This window comes from Lepisosteus oculatus, unplaced genomic scaffold (genome assembly GCF_040954835.1).
Source record: "Lepisosteus oculatus isolate fLepOcu1 unplaced genomic scaffold, fLepOcu1.hap2 HAP2_SCAFFOLD_45, whole genome shotgun sequence".
NCBI lineage: Eukaryota > Metazoa > Chordata > Actinopteri > Semionotiformes > Lepisosteidae > Lepisosteus > Lepisosteus oculatus.
In genome coordinates, this window is record NW_027167988.1 from 1132501 (window position 1) to 1156328 (window position 23828).

Genomic DNA, 23828 nt, shown 5'->3' on the forward strand with positions numbered 1-23828 from the left:
AAAAAAAAACCCGTCTGTAAAACGAATATCGAAGCAGCCTCTAAATCTGCAAATGAAGATGAGTCGATAAACCACTCGTTTTTCGTATAACTAGACATATATTCATTTGTTACCGATTTCATTCATTGAGCACGGATACAATAGAGGTACAGCCATTCACTGTTTGACATGTCTGCACTGGTACAGAACCCAGCAATCAGAAAACGGGTGAAACTGTCTTTAGACTCAGCATACAGTACCGAGGCCCCCCATGACCAAATAAAGGCTAACCTCGATAATCAGCCTAAAGAACGCAGACTACAGCAAAACGACTGACTTTGAAAAGGGATTGAACGTCCGGAAGGAGTAGTGGAACTAGCTTGAGATGCTTCTCCGGACCCCTAACTAAAAGCCAGCGAGAACCAGCAGCGGCGTCCACTCCTGTCGAACCGGGATCCTTCCGCAGCCACGCAGCTCGTGGTGTCCTATCCCTCCCGTATCTGATTTTGGACCAAGCACATCAGGGGAGAGCGCGAACGCAGTCCCCCACTACCAGAAATTATGCAGTCGAGATTCCCACATTTGGGGAATTCGCAGGGGTCAGCACAGCCGGAGTGCAATGGCCGAGCCTCGCCCTGGGTGAACCTCCTTCTTGATCAAGGTATCTCCCCTGCCAGGTAAGTATGAGTTAAACAGGCCCCTGCAAGCGGCCCGCACCCATAGCACAAATCGCGCAGCCTAGGCCACCTCCTCGCCCCGCACGCCACCGCCTCCTGCTGGGCCCACTCTTTCACACACTCACACGCCACACTAACACTCAAAAGTGTGGGCAAAACGAGAAAACGAGCGCGCCGTTTCCTACACATCTGCAGTCGCCGTTGCGCATTCGCAGCATGTCCCGGGATGCAATTCGGCCTCATTTGCATAACTCCAGACCGGCAGATCGCCACGCAAGCTCGCGACGTGCGCCTACCACACACCGCACAAACCTTTTCAGCAATTTCCAAAAAACGGGCCTGCTCGCCTGCCCACAAGGCTCCGTCTCTTACCTGCACTCCAGAGCCTGCTGCCTTCTGTGCTTTTCTCTCGGCACCGCTGCAGTGCACACAACTCCTGCAGCGGGAGGGGGGGAGAAAGTTCCCGCGCTCCGCCGCAGGGAAGGCTCGCTCCGTGCGCACACGTCCTTTCGATGCCAGTCCAACAAGTGCTCCGCATTAGCTGCGTCGGGGCTCCGGCGTGTCTCACCTCACCTCACCTCGCACTGCCCCCTCCTTGAATGTCTGCCGCTGGGTATGCCCCGCTCTCCTCCGCCTTATCTTATCGCGTGTGAGCACCGACAATGGCCACAATGCCGGGGAATGGCACCTGTAAAGTGTTAATTGGGGCACAGGAACAGCCCGTCTCGTCTCGGGGGGGCCGGCTTCAGAGACAATACAGCAAACACAGCGGGGCGGGGGAAGAAGACGACACCACACATGCGGGTACATTCAGCTCCGGCGGGAACGAGACATTTGTCGGTCTTTTCAAGTGCCGAGAGCCGAGCAATCCTTCACTTGTATCGGTTCTCCCCGGTGACTAGATCTGGCCCTGCGACTCTCGACTGGGCTCACCCCCGGGGCAGCCCAGGAGGTGTGAGCCTGGCCGGCACCCGGATGGGAGATTCCACCCCGGAAAAGCTCCGGTTGCTGCTGCTCCTGCAAGAGGTGTGACTGGGACCAGTAGGGAGCGCTCACCCTGCGGGCTGTGTGGCTCTCTTACGCCCCAGCCTCCTGATGGCGACACTCTGCTGCACAAACAGGCGCCGTCCTTCGGGGGAGGCGTCAAACCGAGGTCCCGACCCTCCTTGGCCATTAGGAAACCCCAGGGCGTCTCTCAAAAAGAGACGCCGGGGGTGTCCCTCTGGTGTTAGTGCTCCCCTTTACCCATCAGTCGGGGTCTCCTCCTAATCCCCGTCTCACCTGTAACAATCAATGACGAGGCCCCCCTGTCCGTGAGATTTAGTACTCGCGCAAGAGACCGGGGGCAGAGCGCGAACGCGGTCCCCCGCCCCCCACAAAGTGCGCGTTCCGGGTTCCCTCTCGGGGCCCTGCAACACAGCGGAAGGGCAGCGAGAAGGAGCCTCTTGCTCTGACGCCGCAAGGCCACAAGAGGGCGGAGGCGCCGCGCGCCCGGCCGACATGTTGGACCGGAGCGCTTTACGTGCTGAAATAAACACGCAAAAGCCCCGAAATGTTTCCAGAGTGCTGTGCACTGGAGGTTTTTGTCTGGTGAAGACTTGCCTGGTGCTCCTCCGTGCAGATTGTTTGTCCTCCTCCAGTGCGGGACGAGCCAACACAAGGGAGCGCATTCGCCAACATCCAGGCACGCAATGCGATTTGGAAAGCAGCTCCTTTCCAAAGAGTTGCACACGAACGATCCTTCAGTCCCGCTCGGGGGGCACGGAACCCCCGCCACACACAGCTTCAAGTAGCGAGTCAGGCGCCTGGGATTTCGCTTACGGCCACACCACCCTGAACACGCCCGATCTCGTCTGATCTCGGGAGCTAAACAGCGTCGGGCTGCCTGGGATGGGAGACTGCCTGGGAATACCAGGTGCTGTAAGCTTTTGCTCTCCCGGCCAGCAGGGGTCGCCGTTGGTGCCGTAGGCTTTGGGAGGAAAACCTGCAGGATGGAAAGGTGATCTATAGCCTCATCTCTAGAGATGTTTTGTTGCTGTGGCATGTGTGTGACCCATATTCAAAAAAAAAAACCCGTCTGTAAAACGAATATCGAAGCTGCCTCTAAATCTGCAAATGAAGATGAGTCGATAAACCACTCGTTTTTCGTATAACTAGACATATATTCATTTGTTACCGATTTCATTCATTGAGCACGGATACAATAGAGGTACAGCCATTCACTGTTTGACATGTCTGCACTGGTACAGAACCGAGCAATCAGGAAACGGGTGAAACTATCTTTAGACTCAGCATACAGTACCGAGGCCCCCCATGACCAAATAAAGGCTAACCTCGATAATCAGCCTAAAGAACGCAGACTACAGCAAAACGACTGACTTTGAAAAGGGAATGAACGTCCGGAAGGAGTAGTGGAACTAGCTTGAGATGCTTCTCCGGACCCCTAACTAAAAGCCAGCGAGAACCAGCAGCGGCGTCCACTCCTGTCGAACCGGGATCCTTCCGCAGCCACGCAGCTCGTGGTGTCCTAACCCTCCCGTATCTGATTTTGGACCAAGCACATCAGGGGAGAGCGCGAACGCAGTCCCCCACTACCAGAAATTATGCAGTCGAGATTCCCACATTTGGGGAATTCGCAGGGGTCAGCACAGCCGGAGTGCAATGGCCGAGCCTCGCCCTGGGTGAACCTCCTTCTTGATCAAGGTATCTCCCCTGCCAGGTAAGTATGAGTTAAACAGGCCCCTGCAAGCGGCCCGCACCCACAGCACAAATCACGCAGCCTAGGCCACCTCCTCGCCCCGCACGCCACCGCCTCCTGCTGGGCCCACTCTTTCACACACTCACACGCCACACTAACACTCAAAAGTGTGGGCAAAACGAGGAAACGAGCGCGCCGTTTCCTACACATCTGCAGTCGCCGTTGCGCATTCGCAGCATGTCCCGGGATGCAATTCGGCCTCATTTGCATAACTCCAGACCGGCAGATCGCCACGCAAGCTCCCGACGTGCGCCTGCCACACACCGAACAAACCTTTTCAGCAATTTCCAAAAAACGGGCCTGCTCGCCTGCCCACAAGGCTCCGTCTCTTACCTGCTCTCCAGAGCCTGCTGCCTTCTGTGCTTTTCTCTCGGCACCGCTGCAGTGCACACAACTCCTGCAGCGGGAGGGGGGGAGAAAGTTCCCGCGCTCCGCCGCAGGGAAGGCTCGCTCCGTTCGCACACGTCCTTTCGATGCCAGTCCAACAAGTGCTCCGCATTAGCTGCGTCGGGGCTCCGGCGTGTCGCACCTCACCTCACCTCGCACTGCCCCCTCCTTGAATGTCTGCCGCTGGGCATGCCCCGCTCTCCTCCGCCTTATCTTATCGCGTGTGAGCACCGACAATGGCCACAATGCCGGGGAATGGCACCTGTAAAGTGTTAATTGGGGCACAGGAACAGCCCGTCTCGTCTCGGGGGGGCCGGCTTCAGAGACAATACAGCAAACACAGCGGGGCGGGGGAAGAAGACGACACCACACATGCGGGTACATTCAGCTCCGGCGGGAACGAGACATTTGTCGGTCTTTTCAAGTGCCGAGAGCCGAGCAATCCTTCACTTGTATCGGTTCTCCCCGGTGACTAGATCTGGCCCTGCGACTCTCGACTGGGCTCACCCCCGGGGCAGCCCAGCAGGTGTGAGCCTGGCCGGCACCCGGATGGGAGATTCCACCCCGGAAAAGCTCCGGTTGCTGCTGCTCCTGCAAGAGGTGTGACTGGGACCAGTAGGGAGCGCTCACCCTGCGGGCTGTGTGGCTCTCTTACGCCCCAGCCTCCTGATGGCGACACTCTGCTGCACAAACAGGCGCCGTCCTTCGGGGGAGGCGTCAAACCGAGGTCCCGACCCTCTTTGGCCATTAGGAAACCCCAGGGCGTCTCTCAAAAAGAGACGCCGGGGGTGTCCCTCTGGTGTTAGTGCTCCCCTTTACCCATCAGTCGGGGTCTCCTCCTAATCCCCGTCTCACCTGTAACAATCAATGACGAGGCCCCCCTGTCCGTGAGATTTAGTACTCGCGCAAGAGACCGGGGGCAGAGCACGAACGCGGTCCCCCGCCCCCCACAAAGTGCGCGCTCCGGGTTCCCTCTCGGGGCCCTGCAACACAGCGGAAGGGCAGCGAGAAGGAGCCTCTTGCTCTGACGCCGCAAGGCCACAAGAGGGCGGAGGCGCCGCGCGCCCGGCCGACGTGTTGGACCGGTGCGCTTTACGTGCTGAAATAAACACGCGAAAGCCCCGAAATGTTTCCAGAGTGCTGTGCACTGGAGGTTTTTGTCTGGTGAAGACTTGCCTGGTGCTCCTCCGTGCAGATTGTTTGTCCTCCTCCAGTGCGGGACGAGCCAACACAAGGGAGCACATTCGCCAACATCCAGGCACGCAATGCGATTTGGAAAGCAGCTCCTTTCCAAAGAGTTGCACACGAACGATCCTTCAGTCCCGCTCGGGGGGCACGGAACCCCCGCCACACACAGCTTCAAGTAGCGAGTCAGGCGCCAGGGGTTTCGCTTACGGCCACACCACCCTGAACATGCCCGATCTCGTCTGATCTCGGAAGCTAAGCAGCGTCGGGCCTGGTTAGTACTTGGATGGGAGACTGCCTGGGAATACCAGGTGCTGTAAGCTTTTGCTCTCCCGGCCAGCAGGGGTCGCCGTTGGTGCCGTAGGCTTTGGGAGGAAAACCTGCAGGATGGAAAGGTGATCTATAGCCTCATCTCTAGAGATGTTTTGTTGCTGTGGCATGTGTGTGACCCATATTCAAAAAAAAAAACCCGTCTGTAAAACGAATATCGAAGCTGCCTCTAAATCTGCAAATGAAGATGAGTCGATAAACCACTCGTTTTTCGTATAACTAGACATATATTCATTTGTTACCGATTTCATTCATTGAGCATGGATACAATAGAGGTACAGCCATTCACTGTTTGACATGTCTGCACTGGTACAGAACCCAGCAATCAGAAAACGGGTGAAACTGTCTTTAGACTCAGCATACAGTACCGAGGCCCCCCATGACCAAATAAAGGCTAACCTCGATAATCAGCCTAAAGAACGCAGACTACAGCAAAACGACTGACTTTGAAAAGGGAATGAACGTCCGGAAGGAGTAGTGGAACTAGCTTGAGATGCTTCTCCGGACCCCTAACTAAAAGCCAGCGAGAACCAGCAGCGGCGTCCACTCCTGTCGAACCGGGATCCTTCCGCAGCCACGCAGCTCGTGGTGTCCTAACCCTCCCGTATCTGATTTTGGACCAAGCACATCAGGGGAGAGCGCGAACCCAGTCCCCCACTACCAGAAATTATGCAGTCGAGATTCCCACATTTGGGGAATTCACAGGGGTCAGCACAGCCGGAGTGCAAAAATGACTCTGTTTTCTCCCCGAGCGAGGAGGAAGGAGAGCATGGCGATGGGGACAGCTGGAACCCCTCCACCCCTCCCTCTACCCCCTTCCTTGAAATGGACTCCGTGAACGCTTTTACTGCTGCCACCCTGATGAAGGCTCATTCAGAGGATGGCTGGCAGGAAATTGGTAAGAAGAAAAAGAAAAAGAAGAAGGTAACAGGTGAGACCGAAGAGAAATGTGTTTTGTAAAGACTGGTTCCACTTTCTTATGTAATATGGCTCTAAACATAATTTCTCTTAACACCAGAGGTATCAATGACAGAGTGAAATGCCAGTCTGTCTTTGATTACCTCCAGCAGAGAGAGGGAGATGTGTTGATGTTGCAGGAGTGTGCTTTAGCCTATCAAGAGAGGTATAAAAGCTTTGAAGATAGGTGGGATAAAGGGCCTTCTGTTTGGTCAGGGGACAATAAAAACAGAGCCTCTGGCGTGGCCATTCTTTTCAAAGGATGGGCTTTCAAATTGAAAAGTATTCAGAGGGTCATAGATGGCAGGTTGCTGTGTGTGGATGTGGAATGGGGGACCGTTAACCTGCGGCTAATCAATGTGTATTGTCCTACTGACGTGGGAGGAAGGGTGGAGCTACTCAAGGCACTCTCTCCCCTATTGTTAAGTAGCACAGACGTGATAGTGGGAGGGGATTTTAATTGTATCTTAGAGCACACAGACAGGCAGTCTAGCTCTCCGATAAAATTGGATTCCAGCTCACTGGCCCTGCAAAACTTAGTTCAAGACTTTAAACTCTCAGACACATATAGATGTATATATCCCACAACAGCAGGATATACATGGTCAGGGAGGAATAGCAGCTCCAGAATTGACTATTGCTTTGTCTCAGAGAGAGTGAAAGTTGTTGGGGTCACTCTTCAGCCTGTCTTCTTCTCAGATCATCAGGCTTTAGGGTGTAGAGTGGAACTCCAGGGCGGGACTGTCTTTGGCCCAGGCCTCTGGAAACTCAACACAAAGCTGCTAGAGAACGAGGGGGTAGTATCCCGCTACAAGGAGAAACTATCACAGTGGCTGTCCTTGCAGTGTCTGTACGGGTCAGTAGGAGAGTGGTGGGAGGAGGTGAAGGTGAGGACAAAGGCCTTTTTCATGGCTGAGGGAAGGAAGGCTGCTGCCAGACGGAGAGGAGTGCTAGCCAGGAAACAGAGGCAGCTGCAGCGTCTCTACACGATGCTGCACAGTGGCTTCGATGTGCTCGAGGATATCACCCTTTTAAAAAAGGACATCCGGAGCATAGCCGAAGAAAGTAGTCGAGGAGTGCTGTTAAGAAGCAGAGTGCAGTTCTTGGAAGAAAATGAGAAGTGTACTCGCTTCTTTTTCAGGAAAGTGGTAGGCTCCAAGTCTGTCATGGAAAGTGTAGTTGATGAGGAGGGACGAGAGAGAACAGAGCCGAGTGCTATCCTCTCCTGCACCGAGGCCTTCTACTCAAGACTGTACAGCTCTACAGAGGTAAAGGATGAAGAATTTCATTTTTTTACCTCAAAGCTAGAAAACGTTTTGAGTGAAGAAGATAGGGAAGTACTTGAGAGGGATTTGACAGTAGAAGAGCTGAGTATGGAGAGCTTACAGAAGGGGAAAACTCCGGGTGCTGACGGGCTCCCTAAAGAATTTTATTGCACCTTTTGGGATCTGCTTCAGGATCCGCTACTGCTCCTATTCGAGGAAAGCTATAAGACAGAATTGCTGCCTGACTCCTTAAGAGAAGGCACTATCTCTCTCTTGTTTAAGAAAGGAGCAAAGAATGACATAAAGAACTGGAGACCCCTCAGCCTCTTAGGCGTGGACACTAAGATCCTGCGCCTACAAAATGTAGTGGCCTCACTGGTAGGGAAAGAACAGACTTGTGGGATAGCAGGACGCCTGATGAGCGACAACCTGGCCTTGTTGAGGGATGTTTGTCTGTACTCAGAGGATCGCTCCCTCCCTCTGTGCATTTTAGGTGTAGACCTAGAAAAGGCCTTTGACCGCCTAAACCGGCAGTACTTAACATCGGTACTTGAGCACATGAATTTTGGCCCCATCATGAGAAAGTGGATTAACCTGCTGTACACAGGTAGCAACAGCAGAGTAATGGTTAATGGCAATAGATCACGCCCCTTTGAAGTCTGTTCAGAGGTGAGGCAGGCCTGCCCATTATCCCCCTTGTTATTCGTTTTGGCTATGGAGCCCTTAGCCTGTGCCTTGCGCCAGGATCAGGCCATTAATCGGATACCAGTGCCTGGAAGTGGGGGAGGAGAGGTAAAGACATCTCTATACATGGATGACGTCACCCTGCTCCTCTCTGACAATGCCTCAATTAGCAGAGCTCTGCAGTGCTGTGATCGTTTCTCTTTGGCTTCATCCGCAAAAATTAACAAATCTAAGAGTGAGATTTTTTATCAGAACTGGAGGGAGCCAAAAGAAGGACATGATCTCAGGCTGCAAGAGAAGAGAATTAAGGTCCTGGGGGTGTATTTTGGAGAAGAGATGGGAACAGTAAATTGGCAGAACAAATTGCCAATCTTAAACAAAAAACTGATGCAATGGAAGGACCGAGACCTCACCATGACAGGGAAGGTGCTGGTCATCAAAGCCGAGCTCTTGCCTGTCTTGAATTTTCTGGCTTCTACCTTCCCAATCCCACACCGTGTTGCAGCGGTGCTGAGGAGATTGATGTTTCAATTTCTATGGGGTGGGAAGCAGGAAAGACTCAGAAGGGAAATAATGTACAGGCCGCTACCCTCAGGGGGGAAGTCTGTCCCAGATATTGCTACGAAGCTGCTGTGCATTTTCCTGGCCTCTGTGCTGAGAGGCTTTGCAACAGCACCTGCAGCGCGTACCTGGACTTATTTTTCCAGGCTCTGGGTAGGTAGGGAGGAGTTCAGAGTGTGGGGTGTCAGACCCAAGCTGGACGTCCCACTCTCTGACACATGCCCTGCAATTTATGGGACAGTTAAAAGTTTTCTAAGATCTCACCCAATTGGCCATATTCCCCTCCGAGATGTCAGCGTCCAAAAACTGGAAGATTTCGTTGCACCCCAGAACAATAGGCAGACCCCTGTGGGCATTTTAACATCAGCCCAAACAAGGAAGGTGTGGAGACACACATCCTCTAAATTTCTGTGCAACATTAACAGAGATTTAGCCTGGAGTGTATTCCACCAGTGCTTACCGGTACGAACTTTCTTGTACCGTAGGGGCCTCACCCCCAGCCCTCGCTGCATTAGGGTGGGCTGCGGCGAGGAGGAGACTGTGACCCATCTCCTGTGGTCCTGTTTTTTTGCTAAGGCCTTCTGGGCACAGTTTGAAGATTGGTTGCAGGCTCTCTTGCCCCAATTTACCCTGACCGCTGCTTTCGTCATATACGGCATCTCTCCTGTCAAACTTCCTCCCGACGTGTTTGACAGGATCTGGGCCGTGGTGAACAGTGGGAAAGACGCCCTGTGGAGAGTGAGGAACATGGGGCTGTTCAAAGGCATCGAGGTCCCAGTCAAGGCAGCAGGTAGCCTGGCCCTGTTCATCACCCGAGAGAACTATTACCTCAGAGATCTGTGGAGAGAAGGGAGGGAGGAAGCAGAAAATCTGTGGGAAATAGAGAGCATAGGTCAATATCTCAAGAAACTGTGAAAAACATTATCATGTTTAAGTAAAGAATGTGATTTGCACCAGAAAAAAAGAAAATTGTTGCTATGTAACTGTTACCGTGTCAAAATGTAATGAGATGTGATCATATATACTGTTTTAAGTATGTATATTAATGTAAAGCTTTCTGATTTGTGATGTCCTGTATTTTTTTGTGAAAAGAAAATAAAGTTCTTAAAAATCGAAATCGAATCGGTTCACCCAGGGCGAGGCTCGGCCATTGCACTCCGGCTGTGCTGACCCCTGCGAATTCCCCAAATGTGGGAATCTCGACTGCATAATTTCTGGTAGTGGGGGACTGCGTTCGTGCTCTCCCCTGATGTGCTTGGTCCAAAATCAGATACGGGAGGGTTAGGACACCACAAACTGCGTGGCTGCGGAAGGATCCCGGTTCGACAGGAGTCGACGCCGCTGCTGGTTCTCGGTGGCTTTTAGTTAGGGGTCCGGAGAAGCATCTCAAGCTAGTTCCACTACTCCTTCCGGACGTTCATTCCCTTTTCAAAGTCAGTCGTTTTGCTGTAGTCTGCGTTCTTTAGGCTGATTATCGAGGTTAGCCTTTATTTGGTCATGGGTGGCCTCGGTACTGTATGCTGAGTCTAAAGACAGTTTCACCCCTTTTTTTAATTGCTAGGTTCTGTAGGTTCTGTACCAGACATGTCAAACAGTGAATTGCTGTACCTCTATTGTACCCGTGCTCAATGAATGAAATCAGTAACAAATGAATATATGTCTAGTTATACGAAAAACAAGTGGTATATCGACTCATCTTCATTTGCAGATTTAGAGGCAGCTTCGATATTTTTTTTTTAATATGGGTCACACACATGCCACAGCAACAAAACATCTCTAGAGATGAGGCTATAGATCACCTTTCCATCCTGCAGGTTTTCCTCCCAAAGCCTACGGCACCAACGTATGCTATTGCAGACACCAACGTTGCCTAGATAGAAAACCGAAATAGCCGTGGGTTTGCTTGCTGGTCTGAAGGATCTCTCTTCGAATCTCTATCATTTGTCAATGGAAGTAAAAGGCACTGCAATCTCATACATTCAGAATCAAACCCGCAGCTGTTGTTCGACTTTATTTCTTGACTAATTACATCTGAGTGTCGCATGAGCAGTTACATAAACTTGTCTGGTATATTTGAACACAAATGCCGTTCTTCAATTAAAACTAACAGTACATTGTCAGGGACATTCAGTTCTATACAAACAAGAGACAGACAAGAGAATATTTCTACCGTTCATGTGGACTACGTGTTGACTTACTGATCGGAATAATTGAAAAGTTCAGGCTCATAGCCGATGCAGTGCGTGCTAATTAGAACAGCAACGCTGAGCTCTCAGCACCGTACTGAGGCCAGGTGTTTTTCTAAAGCTGTCAGGTGCAGTTCATTTACATGAAGGAAATCTCTTACTGGGTACGATTACAATGCAGTAAGTAGCACAGACTAATTAGGGAGTAGCCCGATGCGTTTAAAAACGACCCGAGCCAGACAAGAGTCGAACCTGCAATCTCCTGATCTGTAGTCAGACACATTATCCATTGCACCACTGTAACCCAGTGAGATCAGCACTGCAACTAGTAAAATATTACCCCCGGTCCATTCTTTTCCAAAAGTGAGAAACACCTGTTTTCTACATTTTGTCTGTTTTAAAACCATATCTCTTTAAACCAAACCAAGAGTCTGTCTTTTGCACTGATATTCTGATTCATTTCGATTTCAAAGAAAAAAAAAACATTATCTTCCAAAGCATCATAAAATTGTCCCTTCTTCCAGACTCTACTTCTCTCTTGTAGTAGTACAGCAGACCTTTCCAGGTGAGCAGGTCACAGAGTCCGAAATGAGCTTCCTCCATCAAGCAAAGTACCTGAACATGACTCTGTCTTCATAAAAGTGCCCCTGTAATAAAGAAATTAAATCCGAAATCAAGAGGGCAGTTGCCTACTGAAGTTCAAGAAGTCATCAATTTTAACCTAGCAACACATTAAAGGCTGCATCTATACAAGTACGATTCTAGAAATGCTCACCAGATTACGTTTTAAGAAGGAACTGCGCCTCAGGTTCCGCCGAGATCTTAACTCGGATGGCAGGATTCAGAGTCCGGAGTGCGGACTGATGGCGCACGGAGGGTCCACATACTGTGGATCCCTCAGTGATCTTCCGCGTGTTCAAACAGCCAGCGTGTGACTCCCCTGTCCCCGTGACCTCATTGCTCTGCTCTCGCCTCTGTGCAGCCGAGCCCGACTCATGGTAAAGTGGAAAAAAATATGCCCTCAACGTGAGATTGACTCTGGAGTGAGGATAGACGTTACCTTTTTATCGTTGAACAGGATGTATGTGATGTGGCGACTAGGTTCAATTTTGTATCCTCTTTAAAAGATTAAGGACTGGGGTGAGCGTGATTTACCACCCTTTCAGCTAAGAACCCGACGTGCGCACCGTTTAAGCTGCATAGACTCGGTCGTTTAACTCTTCTCCATTAGAAGGGTTAAGGTTAAAGAAAAAAACATTGCTGACTTCTTTTTTTTTTTGCCAGCCACGAGTGCTGATTAGCAAGGTTTGTATTTCATGTTTTGCAAGTTGCATCCATTATAAGAAAAACAAGTTGTTCAAGACAGGAAATGAATGCTTGCATTTAATTAAGTCTAGCCGTAGGCGGTTGTCCATAATGACCAGTTCTGTTCGAGAAGACAGAACAAAAAAGGCACCGCTGGGATTCGGAGCCAGGGTCTCCTGTGTACTAGACAGGCACCTTAAGCAACTAAGCCACGGCGCCCCGGGAGAGCTGTCCTTTGACAGCCACTTGGACACACCACTCAGACACATCTGCATTCGGTGTGTGCTCCGCCTGCTCGCTGAGCAAGTTGCCACCTTTACATATAATAGCAACATCAACACCAAGAGAAAGGGTGACAAATGGCTTTTATCTGGAACTTTTCATGTCCAAGGAGCTCAATGTGCTTTCTGTGTACAACAGGGCCACTGAACTCCACACTGGCCACTGAACCACAGCAGTGGCTTGCTGGCTTGACATCTCCCAAGGAAAATGTTGAAATTGCATGTGGAACAGGAAAATGACCCTCGAGTACGGGGGAAAAAAAAGAAAAAGATCATCTGGAGCGCGCCAACCCATGTCCGGACAGCGCAGATCCCTTGACGAGGTGGCCGAGTGGTTAAGGCGATGGACTGCTAATCCATTGTGCTCTGCACGCATGGGTTCGAATCCCATTCTCGTCGCGCTCCATGTCTGACACGTGTGCCCGTTCGGCGTTGGCCCTCCTGTCGTTTGCTCCGGTTCTAGAGCCGTGCATTTTCTAGCGGTGGCTGAACATGGTATAGTAGGCTAACGTCGGTATCGAGCAGTAACAGTAACGGTATTTACGTGTCGCTGCTGCCAAGTGGCTCTGGGTTGAGACCGCGTTTTCACTTACTTGCAACGCAAACGGAGAAAGCGATTTTTGACAGTCTCTCGAGAGACCGCGCTAGGTGTTTAGGGATAGACTTTGTCAGTTCCCCCTGGGATGGTGGCCTCTCAAATAGTTTGTGATTCCTTATACAGTAGAAGCCTGCTTCGTGGCTTAAATCCAAGCTAAGGAAACGAGTTAGAGGTCTGATGCAGAACTGCGAATTCAATGAAGGGGAACACTACAGTACATTGCACTGTATGTGTGAGGAAAGCTGCCCCCTTCAGTCCCTTGTCGACCGAACAGAGGACTGTAAAGGATACCGCCAAGAAACTTAAGGATGCTGGTTGGAATCCAGCTCCAAAGAAGCCCCTTTGGGTGTTATGTCATCAAAAAGTAAGAACAGCGAATCTCCCTTTGATCAAAAGCGCAACAGAGCTGTTTTCCGTGGAGCAGGTTTCAGAGCCGTAGACCTGTTTTATTTGTAGGGCAGGGCGCATTCCCAAACGCGAATCTCCTGTTTTAGAAATGCTTTGGGCGGCGTGAAGTGAAAATAAGAAGTGGGCTCCAGATGCACATGGAAGCAATCAAGTGTTTCATCCGAGCTGTTTCAAAGACTGCCCAAGAGCTTTCCTTTCACAGAGGCGCAACGATTAATGATGGGGGTGCACCCTTCAATGCGCCTTACGACTCTAGGGAGTGATTGAGACGATTCGAAGCGTGTGCTCATTTCTCTCTATTCCCCGTGTTGCAGTGGTAGGATGACGTAAATTACTGCTTCGACACGTAACGGCATTATAATCACGTGCAGGAGCTGAGGGCTTTAGTTTTGTTTCGTTTTCCATGGCGTTCGTAAGCGCGCAAATCAAAGGCAAGTCCTGCGTCTAACACGAACGTAAATGCTTTTGAAAGTGCAGTGTGGTGCAGCTTGTAAAATCCTTGTCCACATTTGTGGTTTGTTGATGTTTGTTCTGTCTGCCAAAGTTGCATTTTGACATCCGGACGGGGGGACTTTATCATTTGAACGTGAAGCCAGCCTTAAACCCTCTGAGGCGTGTCTGTCTGCCGGCACGTATCTTGTGAAAGGTATTTTTTTTTTAACGGAGAGCAACTTTAAAAAGGTACCTCGCAGTCCGTGTTTGATTATAGGAGGAATGCGGCGGCGGCGGGCTCGCTTTTGTCGTGGTCGAGTGGTTAAGGCGATGGGCTCGAAATGCGTTGGGGCTTCCCCGCGCAGGTTCGAAACCTGCCGACTCCGGCGTCTGCCGCACGTCGCCTTGTGCCTGCGCGGCAGAGGCGAAGTGCCGCTTCTCCTTTCCTGGTACTATAACAACGCTAAATCGCTTGGCCCCGCTGCCATGGACATCAATTCTTCAGATAACCACACACTTTGCCTTCGCACCTCTGGTGCTCTGCTTATGCCTTTGAAAACCTAATGAATAAAGCTGAAAGAACCGACACGATATGTAGGTGCTCCTAAAGCACGCAGTAAAGAACTGTTAACAGCAAGGGTTTCAGTGGGTTAACTGAGGAGAAGGCGTGATCGCTAATTGTTGACTTTTTATTTGGTGTTAGAAACACTCTTACTGTGCATGACGTGCAACAAATGTAGCCACAGAAATTGCATCACGCTTTCATGTATGCTATTGCAGACACCAACGTTGCCTAGATAGAAAACCGAAATAGCCGTGGGTTTGCTTGCTGGTCTGAAGGATCTCTCTTCGAATCTCTGTCATTTGTCAATGGAAGTAAAAGGCGCTGCAATCTCATACGTTCAGAATCAAACCCGCAGCTGTTGTTCGACTTTATTTCTTGACTAATTACAACTGAGTGTCGCATGAGCAGTTACATAAACTTGTCTGGTATATTTGAACACAAGTGCCGTTCTTCAATTAAAACTAACAGTACATTGTCGGGGACATTCAGTTCTATACAAACAAGAGACAGACAAGAGAATATTTCTACCGTTCATGTGGACTACGTGTTGACTTACTGATCGGAATAATTGAAAAGTTCGGGCTCATAGCCGATGCAGTGCGTGCTAATAAGAACAACAGCAACGCTGAGCTCTCAGCACCGTACTGAGCCTAGGTGTTTTTCTAAAGCTGTCAGGTGCAGTTCATTTACATGAAGGAAATCTCTTACTGGGTACGATTACAATGCAGTAAGTAGCACAGACTACTTAGGGAGTAGCCCGATGCGTTTAAAAACGACCCGAGCCAGGCAGGAGTCGAACCTGCAATCTCCTGATCCGTAGTCAGACGCGTTATCCATTGCACCACTGGCCCCGGTGTGACACTGCAGGACTGTAACCCAGTGAGATCAGCACTGCAACTAGTAAACTATTACCCCCGGTCCATTCTTTACCAAAAGTGAGAAACACCTGTTTTCTACATTTTGTCTGTTTTAAAACCATATCTTCTGTCTTTTGCACTGATATTCTGATTCATTTCGATTTCAAAGAAAAAAAAAACATTATCTTCCAAAGCATCATAAAATTGTCCCTTCTTCCAGACTCTACTTCTCTCTTGTAGTAGTACAGCAGACCTTTCCAGGTGAGCAGGTCACAGAGTCCGAAATGAGCTTCCTCCATCAAGCAAAGTACCTGAACATGACTCTGTCTTCATAAAAGTGCCCCTGTAATAAAGAAATTAAATCCGAAATCAAGAGGGCAGTTGCCTACTGAAGTTCAAGAAGTCATCAATTTTAACCTAGCAACACATTAAAGGCTGCATCTATACAAGTACGATTCTAGAAATGCTCACCAGATTACGTTTTAAGAAGGAACTGCGCCTCAGGTTCCGCCGAGATCTTAACTCGGATGGCAGGATTCAGAGTCCGGAGTGCGGACTGATGGCGCACGGAGGGTCCACATACTGTGGATCCCTCAGTGATCTTCCGCGTGTTCAAACAGCCAGCGTGTGACTCCCCTGTCCCCGTGACCTCATTGCTCTGCTCTCGCCTCTGTGCAGCCGAGCCCGACTCATGGTAAAGTGGAAAAAAATATGCCCTCAACGTGAGATTGACTCTGGAGTGAGGATAGACGTTACCTTTTTATCGTTGAACAGGATGTATGTGATGTGGCGACTAGGTTCAATTTTGTATCCTCTTTAAAAGATTAAGGACTGGGGTGAGCGTGATTTACCACCCTTTCAGCTAAGAACCCGACGTGCGCACCGTTTAAGCTGCATAGACTCGGTCGTTTAACTCTTCTCCATTAGAAGGGTTAAGGTTAAAGAAAAAAACATTGCTGACTTCTTTTTTTTTTTGCCAGCCACGAGTGCTGATTAGCAAGGTTTGTATTTCATGTTTTGCAAGTTGCATCCATTATAAGAAAAACAAGTTGTTCAAGACAGGAAATGAATGCTTGCATTTAATTAAGTCTAGCCGTAGGCGGTTGTCCATAATGACCAGTTCTGTTCGAGAAGACAGAACAAAAAAGGCACCGCTGGGATTCGGAGCCAGGGTCTCCTGTGTACTAGACAGGCACCTTAAGCAACTAAGCCACGGCGCCCCAGGAGAGCTGTCCTTTGACAGCCACTTGGACACACCACTCAGACACATCTGCATTCGGTGTGTGCTCCGCCTGCTCGCTGAGCAAGTTGCCACCTTTACATATAATAGCAACATCAACACCAAGAGAAAGGGTGACAAATGGCTTTTATCTGGAACTTTTCATGTCCAAGGAGCTCAATGTGCTTTCTGTGTACAACAGGGCCACTGAACTCCACACTGGCCACTGAACCACAGCAGTGGCTTGCTGGCTTGACATCTCCCAAGGAAAATGTTGAAATTGCATGTGGAACAGGAAAATGACCCTCGAGTACGGGGGAAAAAAAAGAAAAAGATCATCTGGAGCGCGCCAACCCATGTCCGGACAGCGCAGATCCCTTGACGAGGTGGCCGAGTGGTTAAGGCGATGGACTGCTAATCCATTGTGCTCTGCACGCATGGGTTCGAATCCCATTCTCGTCGCGCTCCATGTCTGACACGTGTGCCCGTTCGGCGTTGGCCCTCCTGTCGTTTGCTCCGGTTCTAGAGCCGTGCATTTTCTAGCGGTGGCTGAACATGGTATAGTAGGCTAACGTCGGTATCGAGCAGTAACAGTAACGGTATTTACGTGTCGCTGCTGCCAAGTGGCTCTGGGTTGAGACCGCGTTTTCACTTACTTGCAACGCAAACGGAGAAAGCGATTTTTGACAGTCTCTCGAGAGACCGCGCTAGGTGTTTAGGGATAGACTTTGTCAGTTCCCCCTGGGATGGTGGCCTCTCAAATAGTTTGTGATTCCTTATACAGTAGAAGCCTGCTTCGTGGCTTAAATCCAAGCTAAGGAAACGAGTTAGAGGTCTGATGCAGAACTGCGAATTCAATGAAGGGGAACACTACAGTACATTGCACTGTATGTGTGAGGAAAGCTGCCCCCTTCAGTCCCTTGTCGACCGAACAGAGGACTGTAAAGGATACCGCCAAGAAACTTAAGGATGCTGGTTGGAATCCAGCTCCAAAGAAGCCCCTTTGGGTGTTATGTCATCAAAAAGTAAGAACAGCGAATCTCCCTTTGATCAAAAGCGCAACAGAGCTGTTTTCCGTGGAGCAGGTTTCAGAGCCGTAGACCTGTTTTATTTGTAGGGCAGGGCGCATTCCCAAACGCGAATCTCCTGTTTTAGAAATGCTTTGGGCGGCGTGAAGTGAAAATAAGAAGTGGGCTCCAGATGCACATGGAAGCAATCAAGTGTTTCATCCGAGCTGTTTCAAAGACTGCCCAAGAGCTTTCCTTTCACAGAGGCGCAACGATTAATGATGGGGTGCACCCTTCAATGCGCCTTACGACTCTAGGGAGTGATTGAGACGATTCGTAGCGTGTGCTCATTTCTCTCTATTCCCCGTGTTGCAGTGGTAGGATGACGTAAATTACTGCTTCGACACGTAACGGCATTATAATCACGTGCAGGAGCTGAGGGCTTTAGTTTTGTTTCGTTTTCCATGGCGTTCGTAAGCGCGCAAATCAAAGGCAAGTCCTGCGTCTAACACGAACGTAAATGCTTTTGAAAGTGCAGTGTGGTGCAGCTTGTAAAATCCTTGTCCACATTTGTGGTTTGTTGATGTTTGTTCTGTCTGCCAAAGTTGCATTTTGACATCCGGACGGGGGGACTTTATCATTTGAACGTGAAGCCAGCCTTAAACCCTCTGAGGCGTGTCTGTCTGCCGGCACGTATCTTGTGAAAGGTATTTTTTTTTTAACGGAGAGCAACTTTAAAAAGGTATCCGCAGCCACCTCGCAGTCCGTGTTTGATTATAGGAGGAATGCGGCGGCGGCGGGCTCGCTTTTGTCGTGGTCGAGTGGTTAAGGCGATGGGCTCGAAATGCGTTGGGGCTTCCCCGCGCAGGTTCGAAACCTGCCGACTCCGGCGTCTGCCGCACGTCGCCTTGTGCCTGCGCGGCAGAGGCGAAGTGCCGCTTCTCCTTTCCTGGTACTATAACAACGCTAAATCGCTTGGCCCCGCTGCCATGGACATCAATTCTTCAGATAACCACACACTTTGCCTTCGCACCTCTGGTGCTCTGCTTATGCCTTTGAAAACCTAATGAATAAAGCTGAAAGAACCGACACAATATGTAGGTGCTCGTAAAGCACGCAGTAAAGAACTGTTAACAGCAAGGGTTTCAGTGGGTTAACTGAGGAGAAGGCGTGATCGCTAATTGTTGACTTTGTATTTGGTGTTAGAAACACTCTTACTGCGCATGACGTGCAACAAATGTAGCCACAGAAATTGCATCACGCTTTCATGTATGCTATTGCAGACACCAACGTTGCCTACATAGAAAACCGAAATAGCCGTGGGTTTGCTTGCTGGTCTGAAGGATCTCTCTTCGAATCTCTGTCATTTGTCAATGGAAGTAAAAGGCGCTGCAATCTCATACGTTCAGAATCAAACTCGCAGCTGTTGTTCGACTTTATTTCTTGACTAATTACAACTGAGTGTTGCATGAGCAGTTACGTAAACTTGTCTGGTATATTTGAACACAGATGCCGTTCTTCAATTAAAACTAACAGTACATTGTCAGGGACATTCAGTTCTATAAAAACAACCCAGTGGGCATTGATTCATCGAATATACGTATATTTACGGCGAAATTACGTCTATACGTATATATACGTCGCCTAGACGTATAATCAACGTCGAATTGCAACCGTAAAATCGACGACATGAATAAACGCATATATAACGTCGAAAACACATCTAACACAGTGCCTGAGGCTTTTTATTGTAAATTACGAAGTAAATTATTTTGGCAGTAATTAATTTACACGTGTATAATACATATAGTAAATATAATAAATTAATTACTGCCAAAATAATTTACTTTGTGCACCGTGCAGAGTGCCGTATACTCCTAGTTGCGGCACACACGATACATACAGTAAAAAGCCTCAGGCACTGTGTTAGATGTGGTTTCGACGTTATATAATAATAATAATAATAAACTTTATTTTATATAGTGCCTTTAAAGGTGGCTTCTCAAAGCGCTTTACAGGATGACAATAACAATAAATAAAAAGACTACAACAATAAATAAGAAAATTTCACAAGACAGGACACAATTATAATTACAACAATACAACAATAACAATAGAGGAGACCGTGGAAGATGGTATTAAGAAGAGCAGAGGGGTGAAGAATGGAACCAGTTAAGTAAAGGCTTTTCTGAAAAGGAGGGTTTTGAGTCTGGATTTGAAGGAGTTTAGAGAAGGTGACTCTCTAATATCCTTGGGCAAGGAGTTCCAGAGCTTGGGGGCATAGCAGGAGAAGGCCCTGTCGCCCATACAATGTAGACGGGCTTGGGGGACAGTAAGGAGGGCAGAATTTGAAGAGCGGAGGTTGCGAGGTGGGGAGTAGGGCGATAAAAGTTCAGACAGGTATTGAGGTGCCAAGCCATGTAAAGCCTTGTAGGTGAGCATGAGGATTTTAAAGTCTACGCGGAATTTGATCGGAAGCCAGTGCAAGGACTCCAGGATAGGAGTAATGTGAACACTTGCACTAGATCTGGTCAGGATTCTGGCTGCTGAATTTTGGACATACTGCAGCTTGTTCAGAGTAGATTTAGATACCCCAGGGAGCAGAGCATTGCAGTAGTCAATTCGAGAGAATACAAATATGTTGATCAGCTTTTCAGCCACAGTTAATGATAGCATAGGGCGTAGTCTTGCAATATTTCTAAGGTGAAAAAAAGATGTTTTGACAGTATGCTGTACATGTGGGTCGAATGTTAAGCCAGAATCGAATATAACCCCAAGGTTTTTCAATTTTGATTGGAGCTCAAGTACAGAGCCATCTACAGACAGGGTTACAGGACTGGCTTTACGAAGTTGATGGGGGGTACCAATAAGCATGACTTCAGTCTTGTCACAGTTAAGATGAAGGAAGTTTTGAGTCATCCAAATTTTTATGTCAGAGATGCAATTAGATAGAATAGAGACAGCCACATCAGTGTCGGGTTTGGTATGGATGTATATTTGAGTATCGTCAGCGTAAAAATGAAAGCTGAGGCCATGTGATCTTAAAAGCTGACCAAGTGGGAACATGTAAATGCTGAAGAGCAAGGGGCCCAGTATTGAGCCCTGAGGGACACCAGACTTGACAAGACCAATTTCAGACCTGTACCCATTGAGAGAGACAAAGTGACAGCGATCAGTGAGGTAAGACTTAAACCATTTGAGGGCAGTGTCAGAGACTCCAAACACAGTCTCTGAATATATGCGTTTATTCATGTCGTCGATTTTACGGTTGCAATTCGACGTTGATTATACGTCGAGGCGATGTATATATACGTATAGACGTAATTTCGCCGTAAATATACGTATATTCGACGAATCAATGCCCACAGCTTGGCATACAAGGGTTTTGCTGAGGGGGTCTTGCCACCTGCCTGAAAAAAAACAGTAAAATGTTTGAGTGCCTATAGAGTTTCTATTTTTATTTTCTTGACAAAAGTTGATACCATTTCCTGGACACCCCGTCCCCCATCAGTGCGCGGTGCCCGGGGAAAAATCTGTAGGGGGGCGTCTGAAATTCTGAGGGGGGAGTGATATTTCGGTTGAAACGGAGCTGTACGGTGCAGCTACCCAAATGAAATCTCGCAGCTATGCCATTGATTAGTGCTTCATGATAGAAGATAACGACTAGCAATCTGGTATTTGCGATGAAGTTCAGTTTCACATTTTTCGTCACTCTCACGGTTTGTATTGCCTGGAGCGAAAAGTACCATAAGCGTTCATTTTTGCAGCTACATGGACGTTCTGAATCGTTAAGAAAAAAATGTTGTAAAACCAACAGAAAGCACAGACTGCTATAACTAGTCCTAGTTATATAACGATTTTAAGTATAATGATAAACTACTGCAAGGAATCGGTCCACCTGAGCAAACAGGATCGTAATGTTGACACTCAATAACGACACTGATATGTGCAGTTCCTGGACGGATAGCCCTCCTGCCCATCAAACAGACTGAGTGACTGTTCGTGTCATTTAGTGTTGTCTGACCATTGACAAAGTACAACTATTTTTTTAGGGCGCAAATTAAGTTAGGTAAATCTTTTTGCCCAAAACTGAAGGGGCGACATTCCCCCCTCCCCCCATGATGCCAGGCCTGTCCCCATCCTATTCCATAATGTCATTATATATAATACCATACAACAGTGACCGATCCTTACTAACTGCATGCGTTAAAATTGCACATCAGCTCATAGCAGGGGGCACATAGCCGCGATGTATTATCAATGTTAAATTTCAACCATAATATCGACAACATTAATAAACGCATACGTTGAGAAAATATCGAACCCAGCATATTTTCCGGTTATATACCACAATGCATTGCTAGTATTCGTTGGTCACCATTTTGGACACGTTTTTCAAACGTAGAAGTATATCTGCAAATATCTCAGCAATCCTCTTTTGACGAGTAAGTATGAACAATAATAATACTATCTGAATACATACAGATCTTTCTTAATATTATTTTGATTAAAATAGTACGTGAATAAGCAAAAAAATGGCACATAAAATAGTGTGAATGGGGAAGATGACACAAAATCGTTTTGCCGTTTCTCTTATTCTTATTCTATGTTGTACTTTCAAACTTTGGGTAATTAGGACAGACTTTATTGCTCAACTGCTATGATGCAAGCCAAATTTTATACATTTATTTCAGCTTTGAGCTTAGTAAACCGTTCATTTTTTAGATTATACTAAAGAAGATATTAATCATCATTTATTTGGGAAGTAATATTATATAATTTTCTCCTAGCTGTGGTGCTGAAGTCCCACCCTACATCAACAGAAAAAGAAATAAAGGAGCACGCAATGTGTTACTTGAAGAATGCATATGCAAGGCAGGGGGCCAGGAGATCTGGACTCTGAAAATAATAGGTTTTTGGTTCTAACTGTTAGGACAATTAGACAGGGTTTGCAAATAGTGGACAAAAATCGTCTTAACTTCCATTGTAATATTTTTTTTTCTTGGAAATATAGAAGTTGTACATTTTAAAATGTATATTTGAATCAAAATGTGGTTTTGAGTTAGTGTGTTAATGTAATTAGTTTTGTGTTTGTCATTACTATACTGTATATTGCCATGTTACCAGAATTTGTAGCTGAAGTTTAAGACTAGTTGTGTTTTTTATGATTATTGCCCATATGTTGATTGTTGATTGATTGTATACAATGTATAATTTGAAATACGTATGTTTCAGGTGTGAATGTGTATTTTCAGAATAAATTTCTAAACCTAATCATTGGCTTGGTTTACTTGTTTCTACACCTATAAAATCTATCTTTGATGTATAATAGACCTCTAATGTTATCCGTATAATAGACCTCTAACCATATACGTATAATAGACGTCTAAAGTTATCCGTATAATAGACCTCTAACCATATACGTATAATAGACGTCTAAAGTTATCCGTATAATAGACCTCTAACCATATACGTATAATAGTCCTCTAAAGTTATCCGTATAATAGACCTCTAAAGTTATCCGGAACTCCAACCATATATGTATTATAGTCCTCTAAATTTATCCGTATAATAGAACTCCAACCATTTATGTATAATGAACGTCTAAACATAGACGTATAATTGACGTATAACTTTAGACGTATATTAGAATTTCATTCTAGACGAATTGTAGACCACATTTATACGTCTAAGGTATACGTTTAATAGACGTATATTATACGTCTTTTGCCCACTGGGAAGAGACAGACAAGAGAATATTTCTACCTTTCATGTGGACTACGTGTTGACTTACTGATCGGAATAATTGAAAAGTTCGGGTCATAGCCGATACAGCGCGTGCTAATTAGAACAACAGCAACGCTGAGCTCTCAGCACCGTACTGAGCCCAGGTGTTTTTCTAAAGCTGTCAGGTGCAGTTCATTTACAGTACGCCCCGTGTCTCAACGGTAGGACGGAGTCAAATACTGCATCGACACGCAACAGCATTATAATAAACCGCAGGACTTGAGGGCTGTTCTCTTTGAATGTTCCAAGGCATTCGTAAGAGCGTAGGTTAAGGGCCATTCGTGCATCTCCTGTAACTCGAGTAAAAATGCTATTCAAAGTGCAGTGACTGAAATCGTCGTCCACATCTCTCCGTTGTTGATTTCTTTCTGTCTAAGAAAGTTCTATTTTCATGTCCGAA

At 47.8% G+C, this 23828-nt stretch overlaps 6 non-coding genes and 2 pseudogenes across 6 annotated transcripts; 4 read left to right on the forward strand and 4 right to left on the reverse strand.

Moving 5' to 3' along the window:
• Positions 1-500: 500 nt before the first annotated feature.
• Positions 501-664, reverse strand: LOC138229363 (U1 spliceosomal RNA). The gene has a single exon (XR_011185783.1). It is a non-coding gene; the product is annotated as a U1 spliceosomal RNA (small nuclear RNA).
• A 2555-nt stretch (positions 665-3219) lies between these two features.
• On the reverse strand, positions 3220-3383 carry LOC138229364 (U1 spliceosomal RNA). Its single transcript, XR_011185784.1, has one exon. It is a non-coding gene; the product is annotated as a U1 spliceosomal RNA (small nuclear RNA).
• A 1807-nt stretch (positions 3384-5190) lies between these two features.
• Positions 5191-5309, forward strand: LOC138229559 (5S ribosomal RNA). Its single transcript, XR_011185969.1, has one exon. It is a non-coding gene; the product is annotated as a 5S ribosomal RNA (ribosomal RNA).
• A 636-nt stretch (positions 5310-5945) lies between these two features.
• LOC138229442 (U1 spliceosomal RNA) lies at positions 5946-6126 on the reverse strand (annotated as a pseudogene).
• Positions 6127-9891: 3765 nt separating this feature from the next.
• LOC138229406 (U1 spliceosomal RNA) lies at positions 9892-10032 on the forward strand (annotated as a pseudogene).
• Positions 10033-12872: 2840 nt separating this feature from the next.
• On the forward strand, positions 12873-12954 carry trnas-gcu (transfer RNA serine (anticodon GCU)). Its single transcript has one exon. It is a non-coding gene; the product is annotated as a tRNA-Ser (tRNA).
• A 2382-nt stretch (positions 12955-15336) lies between these two features.
• On the reverse strand, positions 15337-15409 carry trnar-acg (transfer RNA arginine (anticodon ACG)). The gene has a single exon. It is a non-coding gene; the product is annotated as a tRNA-Arg (tRNA).
• A 1605-nt stretch (positions 15410-17014) lies between these two features.
• Positions 17015-17096, forward strand: trnas-gcu (transfer RNA serine (anticodon GCU)). Its single transcript has one exon. It is a non-coding gene; the product is annotated as a tRNA-Ser (tRNA).
• Positions 17097-23828: the final 6732 nt, after the last annotated feature.